The sequence below is a fragment of the Oncorhynchus kisutch genome, linkage group LG4 (genome assembly GCF_002021735.2).
Source record: "Oncorhynchus kisutch isolate 150728-3 linkage group LG4, Okis_V2, whole genome shotgun sequence".
Taxonomy (NCBI): Eukaryota; Metazoa; Chordata; class Actinopteri; order Salmoniformes; family Salmonidae; genus Oncorhynchus; species Oncorhynchus kisutch.
In genome coordinates, this window is record NC_034177.2 from 7,703,394 (window position 1) to 7,719,624 (window position 16,231).

A 16,231-nucleotide genomic window follows, 5' to 3' on the forward strand; every position below is an offset into this window, starting at 1 on the left:
AATGTCCAGTCTTAATCTAGCTTGTCACTCTTATGACGTGCATTATAGCCTACAAGTCATATTGAATTGATGATCAACTGCTGTAGATCAAGTACATTGCTCAATTTGAGCAACGCGCTCTGCTCTTCGCCATAGTCCATTTTTTTTGTTGTCTATTTCTTCTTGTAACGATATCTCTTTTGATCGCTTATCGCTTTCAACTCATCAATGGAAAACCATTGCACTTTCCCGAAGGGTTTCTTACTAGGTGAATACGGTGTAAGAATAGTTATACGGTGTAGGAATATTTCGACGATAAATACACAACGTAGAGGACGAGAAGTCCATAGAGTACTAGATCAATGGAAATGGTGTAATAGGGGATTCATGAGAAATGGGTCAGAGACATGGGGGGGAATTTGTCTATACAGTGAGCCTGAAATAGGATACTTGTTATTTTGCCATTGGCCCAGGTTTTATTGCAAGGAATTCTAATTGGTCAACCACAGGCTAGGGCTGGGTTATAAACTGCATCCACATTTGTTCTGTGGAGAGAACCACAGGAAAGCATCACTGAGGACAGGGGAGAATGAACATCTAACATCTACCTCTTCGCATGATTCGTCCTCTGAATAAGAATAAACAAATTTTTCGTCCCCTTGATTTGCTTTGGGGTCTGTGTTATTGAAGAGTAACATCAACTGTTAACAACGGTGTCCATATTAGGACAGCCTCAATCCTAGTATGGACACCGCACAGTTAGATACTCAACAGATACAGTAGGTCTACAGCAGGAAGTAGTTTGAAAATAGTTTTCGTCATTTGAATTGTAACTCAGCAATCCCGTGTCATGTTTTAAGGAGGATTAACATTCGGGAGGATAATGGTGCAGAGCTAGACAATTCTGCCCAGGGATGAAAGGATGGATGCTTAGCTCTACTGACGTGAGAGGTTGCTGAGCCCGGTCCGGAGGTTTTCTGCTCTCTTGTCAGGCCTTTTTGGTTTGTGTCCAGAAATGGAATCTCTACTACAACAATTCCTAACAGTTTTGCTGACATGGGAAGGGAAATCTGTCAAGCAGGTAACTAGCTTACACAGCTAACTAGCTAACTAGTCTACACAGCTAACTAGCTAACTAGTCTACACAGCTAACTAGCTTACACAGCTAACTAGTCCACACAGCTAACTAGCTTACACAGCTAACTAGCTAACTCCACTTTACACACCTAACCACACTTACATAGCTAACTAGTCCACACAGCTAACTAGCTTACACAGCTAACTAGCTAACTCCACTTTACACACCTAACAACACTTACATAGCTAACTAGTCCACACAGCTAACTAGCCCACACACCTAACTAGCTAGAGATTCCAAATTGCTATAGTAAACTTTAGTCAGCCAACCCAGGCCCTGTAACCTCCCAGTGTAGCTGTAGTTACAGTCAGGCCCTGTAACCTCCCAGTGTAGCTGTAGTTACAGTCAGGCCCTGTAACCTCCCAGTGTAGCTGTAGTTACAGTCAGGCCCTGTAACCTCCCAGTGTAGCTGTAGTTACAGTCAGGCCCTGTAACCTCCCAGTGTAGCTGTAGTTACAGTCAGGCCCTGTAACCTCCCAGTGTAGCTGTAGTTACAGTCAGGCCCTGTAACCTCCCAGTGTAGCTGTAGTTACAGTCAGGCCCTGTAACCTCCCAGTGTAGCTGTAGTTACAGTCAGGCCCTGTAACCTCCCGGTATCACTAGGGTCCTCTCTGTGGCTGTGTTGTCATTCTGTATAGCTTATGAATATTACATGCAGTCTTTGTGTGTTTTCGAATCTGTGAATTATATAGACGTCTGCAAGTAATAGCATTGTGTAAACGACCGATCTGGTAATTTAGCTGTGTTTGGCATGGAGTTCTTGCTATACTCTGGGGTATTAGGCTTAGGTCTTGCTCTTGTGTGTGTGGGTGTATTGTACTCTACAGTATATGACTGTAATTGCCTGCAGTTAAGGGGGTTTGAAGTGGTCCCTGTAGCAGAATGTGTGGTATATCTAGACCAAGTGGTTGGCACGTGGACAGTGCTCTGCATTTGGGAGCCACCATTAGCAGTAGTGTGTGTGTGTGTGTGTGTGTTACTGTGTTAAGCCTCTCCTCAGCCTAGCACCAGATTTATCCTCCCCATCAATAAAAACATGATCTTCACGATGAACAGAAAATTAATGTAATGATGATAAACCGTTCAGAGTCGGTGTATAATATAATCTTGGATATGTTTCATATTTCTTGAGGGAGGCATAAAAAGGGTCATTATTCCACTTAGCTCCGATACATGGATCCTTGTCACCTCTGTTGCCGTGGATACCGCTCTGATTACTGTGATCATGCCGTATATGGCCATACAGGTGGTGGTAAAGGTCAACACTCCCCTTTCACAGTCTTCACATTTTGCTGCCTTTTAAACATACATTTCAAAAAAGGGATTCGATAGGATTTTTAAAAATCCAATCGATCTACACAATTCTAGAACTGTTTCCAAATGACTAAGTGCAACCTTATTTTGTATTCTGATTGCGTATGTCCTCACACCCCAGTGTTATTAATACTTGTTGGAAGCTCCTTTTGGCAGCCATTACAGCTGGGAATCATGTTGAATAAGATTCTACCAACCTTACACAACTAAGTGGACATTAACATAAGAAACACCTGCTCTTTCCGTGACATAGACTGACCAGGTGAATCCAGGTGAAAGCTATGATCCCTTATTGATGCCACTTGTTAAATCCACTTCAAATCACTATAGATGAAGGGGAGGAGACGGGTTAAAGAAGGATTTTTAAGCCTCGAGACAAATGAGACATGGATTTTGTATGTGTGCCTTTTCAGAATGGGTGAATGGGCAAGACAAAAGATGTGATTGCAGGCCTCCCGGGTGGCGCAGTGGTTAAGGGCGCTGTACTGCAGCGCCAGCTGCGCCACCAGAGACTCTGGGTAGGGGTGTCCTTGTCTCATCGCGCACCAGTGACCCCTGTGGCGGGCCGGGCGCAGTGCGCGCTAACCAAGGTTGCCAGGTGCACGGTGTTTCCTCCGACACATTGGTGTGGCTGGCTTCCGGGTTGGATGCGCGCTGTGTTAAGAAGCAGTGCGGCTTGGTTGGGTTGTGTATCGGAGGACGCATGACTTTCAACCTTCGTCTCTCCCGAGCCCGTACGGGAGTTGTAGCGATGAGACAAGATAGTAGCTACTAAAACAATTGGACACCACGAAATTGGGGAGAAAAAGGGGTAAAAAAAAATATATATATATATTATGTGTGTGTGTGTGTGTGTGTGTGTGTGTATGTATACATATGTGTGTGTATGTATACATATGTGTGTGTATGTATATATGTATATGTATGTATATGTGTGTGTAATTGCCTTTGAACAGGGTATGGTAGTAGGTGCCAGGTGTACCGGTTTCAGTATGTCAGAACGGTCCCCCACCTAAAGGACATCTAGCCAACTTGACACAACTGTTGGAAGCATTGGAGTCCATTCCCTGACAAATTGAGGCTGTTCTGACGGCAAAAGGGGGTGCAAATCCGTATTAGGAAGGTAGGAGACTAGACCATTTGAAACACTCAACACCTCCTGGAAAGTCATTCTTTAGCATAAAGATTTGGTAGTTTTCCTGAGGTTTTCAGAAGACTATGTCAGGGTCTCCTCTAACTTGCCTGGGCTCTGCTCCTTTCATTTTTCTTATCATCCTGACAATCTCCCCAGTCCCTGCTGGTGACAAGCATACCCATAACGTGATGCTGTTAAGTAATGATGCAAAACACTGCAAAGACATTACCTTTTTGGCCTAAATTAAAAACTACAGGTTTGGGTCATATCCAATACAACACAACAGAGTGAAACCCTCTGTATTTTCAAGTATTGTGATGGCAGCATCATGTTATATGGGTATGTGTAACGGATGTGAAATGGCTAGCTAGTTAGCGGTGGTGCGCGCTAATGGCATTTCAATCGGTGACGTCACTTGCTCTGAGACCTTGAAGTAGTGGTTCCCCTTGCTCTGCAAGGGCCGCGGCTTTTGTGGAGCGATGGGTAACGATGCTTCGTGGGTGACTGTTGTTGATGTGTGCAGAGGGTCCCTGGTTCGCGCCCGGGTATGGGTGAGGGGACGGTCTAAAGTTATACTGTTACATATGCTTGTCATCGGCAGGGACTGGGAGTTAGTTTGTCAGGATCAGAAGAATGGGATTTATTTTTTCCAGCAAGACACCTACACACATTTTTTGGGCCTCACCAAAGACACACACGAAAGCCTTTCCAAGAGGTGTTGAGTGTTCCAAAGTGACCTAGTCTCGGACCTGACGTAAATTTGCTAATTCACAACCATATTGAATGAGCTTGAGCAAATCTTGAGTCAATAAGTATTCAACCCCTTTTTGTTATGGCAAGCCTAAATAAGTTCAGGAGTAAACATTTGCTTGCAAGTCATATAATAAGTTGCATGGACTTAACACTATAATAGTGTTTGACATTATTTTTGAATGACCTACAGTAGAAAGTAAGAAAGCTTCGGATGACCCTGCCTGTTGGTGTTCTCCTGCCTCTCACAGTGGGCCTTTTTACCCACTGTGTGTGTGTGTGTGTGAGTGTGAGAGACTAATGCATGTTCTTGGCCGTAGCCATTCTGAAGCGACGGCCAGAGGGAAGCCTCTCCAACTGAGGTTGTGGAGGTGTCGCCAACGACAGGCAGTGTCTTCTTTTTGGTTACATTGTGGAACGGAATGCTCAAATGTGCCTGTGGTCGACCGGTTACTTTGCTGGCTGTGTTTACTATTCGGGTCATTTTGCTTTTGCTCCTCATACTCAGATGACCGTACCAGACTGTCGTATTGAACGAGAGGATGCTCTCCAGCAACTCAGATTACCAGACCAGTCTGCTAAATGACCATATTATATACACTACACACTGGGATACTGGTTCCTCCCCCTGGCACAGTGTGCTTTGAGAGCCAGCCAGTCCTTAGGGCCCTAGCTCAGTCTCCCACAAGCAGGTTACAGCTCTCCTAGTAAGGCTGAATCACATCCGGCCGTGACTGGGAGTCCAATAGGGCGGTGCACAATTGGCCCAGCGCTGTCCGGGTTTGGCTGGGGTAGGCCGTCAATGTAAATAGAAATTTGTTCTTAACTGACTTGCCAATTAAATAAAGGTTAAATAAATACAATTTTAAATAAAGAGGTTACTGCTCTCCCAGTAGAGGTTACTAGCAGGTTACTGCTCTCCCAGTAGAGGTTACTGCTCTCCCAGTAGAGGTTACTGCTCTCCCAGTAGAGGTTACTGCTCTCCCAGTAGAGGTTACTGCTCTCCCAGTAGAGGTTACTGCTCTCCCAGTAGAGGTTACTGCTCTCCCAGTAGAGGTTACTGCTCTCCCAGTAGAGGTTACTGCTCTCCCAGTAGAGGTTACTAGCAGGTCACAGCTCTCCCAGTAGAGGTCACAGCTCTCCCAGTAGAGGTCACAGCTCTCCCAGTAGAGGTCACAGCTCTCCCAGTAGAGGTCACAGCTCTCCCAGTAGAGGTCACAGCTCTCCCAGTAGAGGTCACAGCTCTCCCAGTAGAGGTCACAGCTCTCCCAGTAGAGGTTACTAGCAGGTCAGGCCTCTTATACACAACAAACGTTTGTTCAACTACTTCAACATTGTCATGTATCACCCAGATCACATGGCAGACTGAGACTGTACATATTTGCCCCTCATTTGTCCTCTGTTTAAGCTGGTTTCAATGGAGGGTTGTCTGGTATGCTTTGTCTTCCCAACGGCTCTATGGGAAGGTATGCAAACAGCTCTGCAGCAAAATACACATATGGGTCATGTTCATTGAGCAAACAGAAGAAACTGCACTCTACTACCTGGACTTGAACTAATGCATGTTTTTTTTTATTTGACATTTGTTTGCAGAACTTAATGAACACATCCCAGCAGTGATTTAGCCTGGCAGTAAAATATGGATATTGACAACAGGGGAGCATCTCTTACCACAGAGGAAATATAGATGTAATCAGTTTAAAGGATAAAGCAAAATGCACCTCTGTGCTGCAGTGGCTAGTATTTCTCCCCCTTTTCAGGGGCGTAACATGGAGCCTGCAGTTCTAGCACATAAAACGCTAATACTAGTGCTAATGCCAAAAGGGATATTGTCAATAATCCTCATCTTAGCTCATGTCTGACTTAGCCTGAGATGAGCATACAAGAATGTCCCAGTGCATTTAGGAGGGCATCTTGTTTTAGGGGGAAAAAGGCATCTTGTTTTAGGAGGAAAAAGGCATCTCGTTTTAGGGCGGAGGAAAAGGGCATCTCGTTTTAGGGCGGAGGAAAAGGACATCTCGTTTTAGGGCGGAGGAAAAGGGCGTCTCGTTTTAGGGCGGAGGAAAAGGGCGTCTCGTTTTAGGGCGGAGGAAAAGGGCGTCTCGTTTTAGGAGGAAAAGGGAGTCTCGTTTTAGGAGGAAAAGGGCGTCTCGCCTTAGGAGGTGGAGGCGCGGCATCTCGTTTTTTGGCGAAAAGGCTGTTTGTTAAAGGGAGAAAGGCCATCTTGTTTTAGGCAACAGTTTCGCCCCTACTCGAGTGAAAGAGGCTAACCGACTCTGAAGTCGAACTGGAATCTACATCCCTCTCTCCTTTCCCTCCCTTCCTTCCCCCTCCATATTTCCTGGGTCCAGCTGCTGTAGCTCCATTGCAATGGGGGCTTGGACTTAAAGTGCGCTAAAGGGCTCAATCATAGAATTGTTCTGGTATGAACCTGGGCCTAGATATTTATTTAGGATCCGGATATGATTTCCACTCTATTTAGTTAGAATACCTCATGATAATCTTCAGACCATACTATTTACAGAGAGAGTTATCATCAATATTTTTCATTGCGGTCTATTTACCATGAAAAAACCATGCTGGCACAAAGACTGCACTCAAGCGAGCTGTATATGGCCATAAGCCAACATTCAGAGGGTGTTTCTCGTGGCCGGTGTATTTAAAAAAAATATTATAATAATTTTAAATTTACTTTAAAAAAACGTGTATTTTATTTTTTTATTTAAAATTACACAGACAACAAACAGACAGACCCATAGAAACATCAACGACATCACACCTGTCCTGACTAGAGGTCGACCTCTAGTCCTGACCCACATGTTCCCACTGTATCCATCTCCAACGCCTGCAAGACTATGCCACATGGCCACATAATAATGCATTTGATTCTTCTATCATCCCAGCAATGGAGGATCACTTGATTTCCAGTTAAGTAAAAAATAAATTTTAAAAATGTATTAATGAGAAAAGTATGGTACATTTACATTGTAAAACTTCTGACAGCCAACTTTCTAACTCCGCCCATAACTTTGGGACTTTATACCACTCCCAGAAGGCATGAATTATTGAATCATTGTTAATTGTATACTTAAGATATAGCTCTGCCATTATGCTGTAGAATGTATTCATTTTGACTCTTGTAAATTCTATAAATTCTATTCATTCATTTATACTGGATTAAGCCTACATTTTGTTAACTGTAATTGTGTTAGGTATGTTCCAACACTCCCTCCATCTTGTGCCAATATCAGTTTTTAAGTCTTGGTTCCAATAGTTCATATTTTTTGTATAGGCTCAGTTTGATAGTTCATATTTTTTGTATAGGCTCAGTTTGATAGTTCATATTTTTTGTATAGGCTCAGTTTGATAGTTCATTTTTTCTGAGAGATTGTGAGTTGGACTGCAAGGTTTCCTTTTTCTGGCTCAAATAGGATTCTCTCAACATTGCTTAAAAGATTTCAGATCGACATTTCGTGATGTAAACTTTTAAGTTGGCATGTATTTGAAAACGTCTATATTGGTCAGTCCAAATTGGCGTTGCCAGTGATTTTAATACAGGGAAACTGAAATCTGTCTCAACTCATTTTAACCAGCATGTCATCTGTGCAACTAGAGGCGACAAAACTCTAGAATACCTTTTATTCCGCATGCAAGGCCCTCCCTTTGGCAAATCAGACCATAACTCTATCCTCCTTCCTGCTCACAAGCAAAAACTCAAACAGGAAGTACCAGTGAAGCGGATGGTAAGCTACAGGACTGTTTCGCTGGCCCAGACTGGAGTGTGTTCCGAGATTCATCCGATCCCTTTTCAACCTATCCCTGACCCAGTCTGTAATACCAACTTGTTTCAAGCAGACCACCATAGTTCGCGTGCCCAAGGATGCCAAGGTAACCTACCTAAAATGACTACCAGCTATAGCCATGAAATGCTTTGAAAGGTTGGTAATGGCTCACATCAACACCATCATCCCAGACACCCTGGACCCACTCCAATTAGCATACCGCCCCAAAAGAGCCGCAGATTATGCAATCTCTATTGCACTCCACACTGCCCTCACCCACCTGGACAAATCAAATCAAATCACACAAGGCATACCTATGTACCTATGCTGTTCATTGACTACAGCTCAGCATTCAACACCATAGTCCCCTCCAAGCTTATCACCAAGTTCAGGAACAGAGCACCTACCTGTGCAACTGGATCCTGGACGACCACCCCCAGGCGCTGAAAGTAGGCAAAAACCCATTCGCCACACTGACCATCAACACAGAGTCCCATCAGGGGTGTGTTCTTAGTACCCTCCTGTACTCCTTGTACAAAAGGCTGTGAAGAAATAGTAGTTATCATAGTAGAATAGATCAAGTTCATAATATCAGCGCTGTAGCTCCGCCCACCTGTGAAGTGGAGGAGAGCATGCTGGGAGATCTCCAGCTCAGTGAACGTTAGCTCAAAGAGATGTCAAGTGAGAGACAGTTCCAGCTCCTGTGTTTTCCCACTTGTTAGCTCTCGTTGTGTTAGCCAAGGCCCGTGTGTGTCCTTGCTGAAGTGTAAGTACATATTTTAATATCTTTCACATGTTTATTGACATTTTTTACATTTGACATTTTTGTCATTTAGTAGACACTCATCCAGAGCGACTTACAGGAGCAATTAGGGTTAAGTGCCTTGCTCATCGACAGAATTTTAACCTAGTTAGCTCGGGGATTCGATGCTCGGGGATTCGATGCTCGGGGACTGGATGCTCGGGGACTGGATGCTCGGGGACTGGATGCTCGGGGACTGGATGCTCGGGGACTGGATGCTCGGGGACTGGATGCTCGGGGACTGGATGCTCGGGGACTGGATGCTCGGGGACTGGATGCTCGGGGACTGGATGCTCGGGGACTGGATGCTCTTGTCCCCTGTTATTTTGTTTATATGCCCTGTAACTCTATAGATGTTATATTGTTTATGTGGGTATTTCATTTCAGTGTTTTAGAGGTATTGAGTTCGTTATGCAGTTGTCTGCTGAAGATGGCGGTGCTAATCCGTGGCATTATACCACCTCGACCATAGTCCTATGTGTTGTCATCGGTGCCCTTATCCTGGGTGACAACACCAAGTAAAACATAGCCTAAAGATTATACAGTCCACCAAGTCCTCAGTTACATTGCCTTTTCGAGTGTGTGTGTGTGTGTGTGTGTGTGTGTGTGTGTGTGGGAGTATGTAGTGTGTGTGTGGGAGTATGTTGTGTGTGTGTGTGTTAGGGTGTCAGTGTAAGTACTGTATGTGTGACTGTGTAGGAGTCCAGTGTGCAAGAGAGTTAGTGCAAAAAAGGGTGAATGCAGGTAGTCTGTGTAGCTATTTACAGTGGTTCTTCCTTTAGAAGTTTTGAGTTTATGCCCGTTAGTGGTAGATGGTGTCATTCTGTCATTGCACCACACTATCACAAGGGGGAGTTATAATGCTTAAATCTATCGGTAGTCTAAACTATGGCACAAATTGACTATCTTTTCAGGAAATGAATGGAGGTGTTTTCAGTCTGAGAGTCTCTTCTCTGGCACTAGTGTCCTGCATCAGGCAACAACAAAAACTGTCGGTGGTCCTGGAGTTCAGAGAGAACCTGGACAATGGGGGAATTACACTTGACATTTTCGAAAAATTGGCACGGTGGGCTTTTTGTTTCTCTCCCTCCTAAACACTGAAATTATTCTCAATAATAACCTGGCTTTATTTACAAATGAGTAAGAATGTCTCACCCCATGTTCAATAATGGCCTTAGCTTCTACCCCCAAGCCATAAGACTCCTGAACAGCTAATCAAACTGCTATCTAGACCCCTATTGTATGCTGCTGCTACTCTCTGTTTATTATCTGTGCATGGTCACTTTAACTCGAACTACATGTACATATTACCTCAATTACCTTAACTAACCGGTGCACCCGCACATTGACTCTGTACCGGTACCCCCTGTATATAGCCTCCACATTGACTCTGTACCGGTACCCCCTGTATATAGCCTCCACATTGACTCTGTACCGGTACCCCCTGTATATAGCCTCCACATTGACTCTGTACCGTAATACCCTGTATATAGCCTCGACATTGACTCTGTACCGTAATACCCTGTATATACAGTGCTATGCAAAAGTATTCATCCACTTTGGTGTTTTTCCTATTTTGTTGCATTACAACCTGTAATTTCAATACATTTTTATTTGGATTTCATGTAATGGACATACACAAAATAGTACAAATTGCTAAGTGAAAAAAATGATTTGGTACCGGACTTGGCGCTCTGGTACCGCTTGCCGTGTGGTAGCAGAGAGCACAGTCTATGACTAGGGTTGCTGCAGTCTTTTGACAATTTTTAGGGCCTTCCTCTGACACCGCCTGATATAGAGGTCCAGGATGGCAGAAAGCTTGGCCCCAGTGATGTACTGGGCTGTTTGCACTACCCTCTGTAGTGCCTTGCAGTCAGAGGTCGATCAGTTGCCATACCAGGCAGTGATGCAACCTGTAAGGATGCTCTCGGTGGTGCAGCTTTAGAACCTTTTGAGGATCTAAGGACCCATGCCAAATCTTTTCAGTCTCCTGTGGAGGACAAGGCTTTGTCGTGCCCTCTTCACGACTGTCTTGGTGTGTTTGGAATGGCTAGAATGTAAATAGTATATTGGCTACAGTGGGGCCATTCATTGAAAGGTTAAGTGTGATGAATTGAGTTAGTGCATGGAAAAACTCAAAGCGTGTGCACATAATTACGTGCTGTAAATATTTGGTAGTAGGACTCCTTATAAACATTTGGAGGACATACTTGCTCCTGGTCTGTTAGTGCTGTATAGCCTGGTTCCTGGTCTGTTAGTGCTGTATAGCCTGGTTCCTGGTCTGTTAGTGCTGTATAGCCTGGTTCCTGGTCTGTTAATGCTGTTCAGCCTGGTTCCTGGTCTGTTAGTGCTGTTCAGCCTGGTTGCTGGTCTGTTAGTGCTGTTCAGCCTGGTTGCTGGTCTGTTAGTGCTGTATAGCCTGGTTGCTGGTCTGTTAGTGCTGTATAGCCTGGTTCCTGGTCTGGTAGTGCTGTAGGGCCTGGTTCCTGGTCTGTTAGTGCTCTATGGCCTGGTTCCTGGTCTGGTAGTGCTGTATAGCCTGGTTCCTGGTCTGGTAGTGCTGTATAGCCTGGTTCCTGGTCTGGTAGTGCTGTATGGCCTGGTTCCTGGTCTGGTAGTGCTGTATAGCCTGGTTCCTGGTCTGTTAGTGCTCTATAGTCTGGTTCCTGGTCTGGTAGTGCTGTATAGCCTGGTTCCTGGTCTGTTAGTGCTGTATAGCCTGGTTCCTGGTCTGTTAGTGCTGTATGGCCTGGTTCCTGGTCTGGTAGTGTTGTATAGCCTGGTTGCTGGTCTGTTAGTGCTGTATGGCCTGGTTCCTGTTCTGGGGGGGGGGGGGGGGGTCTGTGAATCAGTGTATGACCCTGCAGCACATGGCTGTCAGTCAGTCCAGCCACTGAGAGGAGAAGACGTGTAGTGCCAGTCGAGTCGGTGGACTGAACACCACATTCTCTTTTGTGTTGCCTGTGTCCTGAGTCATGGCAGAAGATGTAGTCTATTGACTCTACAGCCGTGTCCCAGCCGTGTCCCAGCCGTGTCTCAGTGGTGTGTCAGCCATGTTTCATTAGTGTCTCTGGAAAGTATTGCCTCTCTGTTGTGTTCATTATAGTAATCACGGCCTCTTTCTCCACATCTCCAACAGCTTTATGATGTACTCTTAACAAGTCACAAACAAGTATTTTACATTTCATAGAAGTAATATAAGTAGGAAAAATGATATTCATATTATTTGGAGGGATGTTGAGACCATAGAAATACATTATAGTGCTGTACCAGAGATGCATGATAGTGCTGTACTAGATATAAATCATAGTGCTGTACCAGAGATGCATGATAGTGCTGTACCAGAGATGCATGATAGTGCTGTACTACAGATGCATCATAGTGCTGTACCAGAGATGCATGATAGTGCTGTACTAGATATACATCATAGTGCTGTACTACAGATGCATCATAGTGCTGTACTACAGATGCATCATAGTGCTGTACTAGAGATACAGTGCAAAAGTATTCATCCCCCTTGGCGTTTTTCCTATTTTGTTGCATTACAACCTGTAATTGAAATAGATTTGTATTTGGATGTCATGTAATGTACATTAGAGGTCGACCGATTTTATGATTCGACGCCGATACCGATATCGATTATTGGAGGACCAAAAAAAGCCGATATCGATTATTGGAGGACCAAAAAAAAACGATACCGATTAAACGGCCGATTTAGTTTTTCATTTTTTTATTTGTAATAATGACAATTACAGCAATAGTGAATGAACACTTATTTTAACTTAATATAATACATAAATAAAATCAATTTAGCCTCAAATAAATAATGAAACTTTAAATAATGCAAAAACAAAGTGTTGGAGAAAGTAAAAGTGCAATATGTGCCATGTAAAAAAGCTAACGTTTAAGTTGCTTGCTCAGAACATGAGAACACATGAAAGCTGGTGGTTCCTTTTAACATGAGTCTTCAATATTCCCAGGTAAGAAGTTTTAGGTTGTAGTTGTTATAGAAATTATAGGACTATTTCTCTCTATACGATTTGTATTTCATATACCTTTGACTATTGGATGTTCTTATAGGCACTTTAGTATTGCCAGTATAACAGTATAGCTTCCGTCCCTCTGCTCGCCCCTACCTGGGCTCGAACCAGAAAGACATCGACAACAGCCACCCTCGAAGCAGCGTTACCCATGCAGAGCAAGGAGAACAACTACTCCAAGTCTCAGAGCGAGTGACGTTTGAAACGCTAATAGCGCGTACCCCGCTAACTAGCTAGCCATTGCACATCGGTTACACCAGCCTAATCTCAGGAGTTGATAGGCTTGAAGTCATAAACAGCACAATGCTTGAAGCACAGCGAAGAGCTGTTGGCAAAATGCACAAAAGTACTGTTTGAATGAATGTTTACGAGCCTGCTGCTGCCTACCACCACTCAGTCAGACTGCTCTATCAATTCATAGACTTAATTAGAACATAATAACACACAGAAAGGTGTGGTCATTAATATGTTCAAATCCGGAAACTATCATCTCGAAAACAAAACGTTTATTCTTTCAGTGAAATACGGAACCGTTCCGTATTTTATCTAACGGGTGGCATCCCTAAGTCTAAATATTCCTGTTACATTGCACAACCTTCAATGTTATGTCATAATTACGTAAGATTCTGGCAAATTAGGCAGCCCAAACTGTTGCATATACACTGACTCTGCGTGCAATGAACGCAAGAGAAGTGACACAATTTCACCTGGTTAATATTGCCTGCTAACCTGGATTTCTTTTAGCTAAATATGCAGGTTTAAAAATGTATACTTCTGTGTATTGATTTTAAGAAAGGCATTGATGTTTATGGTTAGGTACACGTTGGAGCAACGACAGTCCTTTTTCGCGAATGCGCACCGCATCGATTATATGCAACGCAGGACACGCTAGATAACTTCACATGTTTGTTGATATTAGTTATAACTAGTGATTATGATTGATTGTTTTTTATAAGATAAGTTTAATGCTAGCTAGCAACTTACCTTGGCTTCTTATTGCATTCGCGTAACAGGCAGTCTCCTCGTGGAGTGCAATGTAATCAGGTGGTTAGAGCGTTGGACTAGTTAACTGTAAGGTTGCAAGATTGAATCCCCGAGCTGACAAGGTAAAAATCTGTAATTCTGCCCCTGAACAAGGCAGTTAACCCACTGTTCGTAGGCCGTCATTGAAAATAAGAATGTGTTCTTAACTGACTTGCCTAGTTAAATAAAGGATGAATAAAGGTGTAAAAATAAATAAATCGCATCTGTAATAGGGTTAGAGGCAGAGAATCCCAGTGTAGAGAGGGGAACCGGCCAGGCAGAGACGGCAAGGGCGGTTTGTTGCTCCAGTGCCTTTCCGTTCACCTTCACAGACCTGGGCCAGACTACACTCAATCATATGAACTACTCAAGAGATGAGTCTTTAATAAAAACTTAAAGATTGAGACAGAGTTTGCGTCTCTCACATGGGTAGGCAGACCATTCCATAAAAACTGAGCTCTATAGGAGAAAGCCCTGCCTCCAGCTGTTTGCTTAGAAATTCTAGGGACAATTAGGATGCCTGCGTCTTGTGACCATAGCGTACGTGTAGGTACGTACGGCAGGACCAAATCGGAAAGATGGGTAGGAGCAAGCCCATGTAATGCTTTGTAGGTTAGCAGTAAAACCTTGAAATCAGCCCTTGCCTTAACATCACCCCGAGAACCACATCCCTACAGTGAAGCAAGGTTGGTGGCAGCATCATGCTGTGAGTATGTTTTTCATCGGCAGGGACTGGGAAACTGGTCTGAATTGAAGGAATGATGGATGGTGCTAAATACAGGGAGATTCTTGAGGGAAACCTGTTTCAGTCTTCTAGAGATTTGAGACTGGGACAATGACCCTGAGCATAATGCTAAAGCAACACTCGAGTGGTTTAAGGGGAAACATTTAAATGTCTTGGAATGGCCTCGTCAAAGCCCAGACCTCAATCCAATTGAGAATCTGTGGTATGACTTAAAGATTTCTGTACACCAGCAGGAACCCATCCAACTTGAAGGAGCTGGAGCAGTTTTACCTTTGAAGAACAGGCATTTATCCCAGTGGCTAGATGTGCCAAGCTTATAGAGACATATCCCAAGAGACTTGCAGCTGTAATTACAGCAAAAGGTTGTTCTACAAGGTATTGACGTTTGGGGGGGTGAATAGTTGTGCACGCTCAAGTTTTCTGTTTTTTTTTGCCCAACTTTTCTTGTTTGTTTCACAATAAAAAATGTTTAGCATCTTCAGAGTGGTAGGCATGTTGTGTAAATAAAAAACAAACCCCCAAAATATATATTCTAATTCCAGGTTATAAGGCAACAAAATAGGAAAAATGTCAAGGGGGGTGAATACTTTCGTAAGCCACTGTATATTGTATTACTGTACTAGAGATACATGATATTACTGTACTAGAGATGCATGATATTACTGTACTACTGTGGTTGAGACAGACACACTCAACTCCTGACCCAGGCTGCAGGCTTGGTGTAGGCTTCTCTCTCTATCTCTCTCTCCCTTCAGGGTGTGAGAACACAAAGTTAATTGGGTCGCTGAATGAGGGATGGACCCAAGTGTTTTCAGGGCAACAGCCACTGGGGAACGGCCAACTGAGAACTGCTAGACTCTATATGGAGGAGGGGTAGCTAGGACTCCGTGGTTCAATTCCATTCCCATAACTTGCTCCCTTACCTCGTTTTGTAGATTGGATAGATCTTGATGGGTCTAATCAAGGTTGCAATAGCTCCACCCACCCTTCTGATAGGCCAGGTTTAGCTTCCACCATATTCCATACTCTTCTAGGGCTTTTCCAATATAGTGTTTAACACAGGTGCTTGGGGTTTATTTACACAGGTGCTTGGGGTTTATTTACACGGGTGCTTGGGGTTTATTTACACGGGTGCTTGGGGTTTTATTTACACGGGTGCTTGGGGTTTATTTACACGGGTGCTTGGGGTTTTATTTACACGGGTGCTTGGGGTTTTATTTACACGGGTGCTTGGGGTTTTATTTACACGGGTGCTTGGGGTTTTATTTACACGGGTGCTTGGGGTTTTATTTACGCGGGTGCTTGGGGTTTTATTTACGCGGGTGCTTGGGGTTTTATTTACGCGGGTGCTTGGGGTTTTATTGACGCGGGTGCTTGGGGTTTTATTGACGCGGGTGCTTGGGGTTTTATTGACGCGGGTGCTTGGGGTTTTATTGACGCGGGTGCTTGGGGTTTTATTTACGCGGGTGCTTGGGGTTTTATTTATGCGGGTGCTTGGGGTTTTATTTACGCGGGTGCTTGGG

The 16,231-nt window shown here is 44.0% G+C and overlaps 1 protein-coding gene across 1 annotated transcript in view; it reads left to right on the forward strand.

The window, feature by feature from the left end:
- The window catches only part of LOC109889016 (calmodulin-regulated spectrin-associated protein 2), a 109,430-nt gene that overhangs the window by 30,728 nt on the left and 62,471 nt on the right, over positions 1 to 16,231 (forward strand). The gene's annotated exons all lie outside the window — the stretch shown is intronic.